Raw genomic sequence first — 3,860 nt, forward strand, 5'->3', positions numbered from 1 at the left:
ATAGTGATTAATAAAGACAAGCATAACATAGGGAAAATATATGACATGAATAAATGTTCACAGCATGGGGGTCTCTAAGAAAAATAGAACTATTATAGAAAACAGACTTGCTTAAATGGATAAATTTCCTATTGTGTGCTGTGAAATGCTGAGAGGTGCTCTCTTCTACCCTGAATCCTTCCAACTTGAACTGCAATGACTTTAAATATGTTCCACAGTTCTGTTCTCCTTGTGAGTAGTAATTTTTGTGGTTATGCATAAATCAAAGATGCAATATGGAACATTTCAAGTGGTGGTATACACAATGATTTCAAGAATGTGCTTTAATTTTTATTGAATGTCATCTGATTAGCAATTTCATTTTTGTTTTTAGCCTTGTGAATGTTATTCCAGAAAAAATAAGTACAATAATTACTAATGGAAATATTGTCTACCTGAGTTCTCCAGTGTCTACATGGGAAACTGTCTTTGTTCCTTGTTAGAGGAGTTGCTGGTGGCCTTTGGATTGGAGGATCCCTGGGCCGACCAACCAGTGGCCAACATGTGGCTATGGTGAGAAGAAGGAGGGGAGAACTGCAGATTTTCTCTGCTAAGGGGGAGATCCCTCAGCCTCCACTCCCAGTGACTAACTGAGAAGCTTGGAACAGAACAGGCTGGTACATCTGCTTTTCTTAGCTCTGGTTGCCTCATTCAGCCAGTTCAGGGGCTAGTTGTGAGTGGGAAGCATTCAGCCTTTGGGTCAGGCCTTTGTGGATCCCAATCCCATTGTTGCCATTCCCTCCAATTGAAAGCTTGAAATAATAATATATGTTCTTTGAACTCAAGTTTTGTGTGTGTGCATACATGCATGTGTGTGCAAGTTGTTTTTTTTTTTTTTAGATTTTGACATTTTAATTTCTTTTGAACATAAGTCATTTTTTGCAGGCTAGGAATCAGAATCAAATGAGGGCAGTCTGGTGACCTAGAGATCCAGGCCAAATCTTGCACTCTCCAGCAGAATGACATCATCATACAAGGTGCTATTGATGAGGCTATAAATGCTAAATAACAACCACTTTTCTACATCTTCCCTTAGAAAACAGCCCAAAGTTCAGTCCTTAAAAGCATGGTATACAGAACATTTTGGTCTATAAAGAATAGAATTGACCAGATTATATGGTGCCTGACCTATTGGTGAATCAGATCAGAGCTGGCTGAGGAGTGGGGAACAAGAAAGTATTTACATTTTGAAAATCTGCTCTGAAGCTTAAAAATTCTTGATTGCTCTTAATGAGAACATAAGTAAAAATGTTACATATGCATCCACACTAATATTTGATTTTTGCCAAGGTCTTCCACGAGAACAGAGCATAGGGGATAAGACACTTAGATATTTTCAAAATAAGTTACTTAGGAATAAGAAATTTAACATACTGCATTTTTCCATTTGCCACAAGAAAGAAATGACAATACAAACTATTTAAAAGAAATGCTCAAACTCTGAAAAGGGTGGTGGCAGCGACACTTCCCACTATAGAATAACCTCCTGCTTCTTTCTTATTAACATTGCTATTCTTCCATGTGTCAATGAAAGAAACATCCAAACCTAAAAGAATTTTTATGAGTTTATTTGAGCCAAACGGAGGATAATTGTCGGGAAGAAATATCTAAATGAATTGAGAAAAGGCTGCTGAGAACGGCAGTTATGCAGCTTATTTTATACATCAGAACCAAAGGGAAAGATGGAAAGGGGTGACATGAAATTCACTGGTGATAGATTGGGGAGGTTGGAGAAAGCAAAGCGGGGAAGCCTCTGGGATTGGGTAAAATGTAAAAAAAGAAGACTTGTACTTCTTTTGTATAGGCAGGTACTGGATAGTTAACAGTCAACAATTAACATGCTAACAATAACAATGAGATTTGTGATCTCTCTTGTTATCTCATAGATACAAAAGGACAATAGGCTCAATTAAGGTAAAAATTGACTTTTGTCAGGAAAGATTCTAGCCTAAGATGTGACTACCAGCCATAAATTGCTTTTAGTTTAAATTTCAATTTCAGACCATCCTATGTGGTTACTTTAGGTCTTCAAGTTTGTAAGGCCACCACACAGGCCTCTTCTGGGCTTGTCAGGTTTCGTATGTGGCCCCTTTTTGTCCACACATGATACAGGTTCATGTGGAAAAACTTGTCAGCTTTTTGTCAGGGCCAGGAGATGAAAAATAGAGCATGACCTAATTAGCTCATTGTCAACTCGGTTAACATCTTTAGAATACTTTCATAAAGTCTCGCCACTGTTTTGTTTAACATCTGCAAACTGCAGAATTTCTTAACCCTTAGTCAAAGTTACAGCTCAATATCTTTAACCTGAGTTCAGTCCTATCTGACTCTGCTCTTCGGGGCTGAGGTAGGTACTAGTCATCAAAATCTGGAATGTCATTGTAGGAGTAACCCTGGTAGCCTTAAAATGTGTAGTTTGTGATGTACAGGTGGTGAAATCCTGGCAGGAACACCGAAATGCCAGCGAACAGGGAAGGACCCATCAGGTCTGCCTGGACTTTGCTGATATAGCCGCCAGCAGGAGGGAGTCTATGCTAATGAGAAAGACGCCAATTCAGAAACAGCACCGTAGCAAGTGCAATGGACTTATAAGGGATCTTAGGAAACCTTTTCTTAAACTGAAGGAAAATGTAACCATCATCCATGCTGGAGAGCCTTGAATTTTTCACTTCACTACTGGGGATTCCAGCAGCCCGGCTGTTAGGAAATGGCACCATAACACACTGACACAGCTATAGTCAGAGCACCCCACCGAGCTGCCCCCTGCATACAGCTCACTCATGGTTGGCAACAGAGACACACTCAAGATGTGCCTCAGCTAACCACCCCTTGCCCATCCTTGCCCAGACCCACTCCAAGCTGGAAATGGCAGTGTGTGTAAGCTTTCACGACAGGACATTAACCAAGTGGGCAGGGCAGCTGGATTTTCCATTTGCTTCTTGGAGATCTAGTTGAATTCGTATTGTTCTTCCAGTCTCAAGGTCTGTGAAATTCTAAAACTCTCCTCTAAGGTTTTTATAAATATTTTTTTTGTTGGATCTTTTTCTGGTCTTCTCTCCCCCTGCAGCGCCTGTGCTCATAGTTATCTCTACCATTTCTCTCCATGTCCATCAGAATGTAAAACTCAGGCATTTGTATGCATGTATGGGGTGAGCAGAGTGAGCAGGGAAATACCATAAAGGAATAACCCTGTCTGTGGGCCTTTATCCAGGCCTCTTTTCCTCCTCTCTTCTCCCTTTTCTAAGTCAAGCCTTCTTGCTCCATAATTACACTCCTGAGCTTCAAAGCAAAGTTCCTCTATTATACAGAGTAGTTGCTTTTTATCTGGCTCCTATTCTCACACTCACACATCCAAAATAGCAAGGTTGTTCACATTACAAAGAACTTTCTCCTTAATAGGTTTCAACCACTGGAGAAGGTAGTGGGGTTTATGTCACCCTTTCTGGCATTTCTCCTCTCTCTTTCTCTCATATACATACAAATACACACACACAAAGTCTTACATGCAGTTATACACATATGTATCTTATAAGAAGGATGATACTGTTTTGTTTGATTTGTTCACTTGCAAATATTTAACAGCAACTATATGGAGAAATTAATCAGCAAACTACTTTGTGCGAATTTATATTAGTCTCCCCTTTTCTTTGCTTTTGATGACCAAACAATAGCTATCCAAATATAGTTTTGGGCTGCAGCTATCTAGACTCTGGCCACAAGATATCAGCAGAACTTGGGTGGGTGTTGTGATCCAAGTGGACTGGCAAATAAAGCTCTGCTTCTACCTTTAGAGTTCTGTTGTCCCTGGCCAGGGCTCCCCC

The 3,860-nt window shown here is 40.1% G+C and overlaps 1 pseudogene; it reads right to left on the reverse strand.

Moving 5' to 3' along the window:
* Nucleotides 1-2,393: 2,393 nt before the first annotated feature.
* LOC150010377 (transmembrane protein 230 pseudogene) lies at nt 2,394-2,756 on the reverse strand (annotated as a pseudogene).
* Nucleotides 2,757-3,860: the final 1,104 nt, after the last annotated feature.

The sequence above is a fragment of the Furipterus horrens genome, unplaced genomic scaffold, assembly GCF_987537825.1.
Source record: "Furipterus horrens unplaced genomic scaffold, mFurHor1.1.pri manual_scaffold_5, whole genome shotgun sequence".
NCBI lineage: Eukaryota > Metazoa > Chordata > Mammalia > Chiroptera > Furipteridae > Furipterus > Furipterus horrens.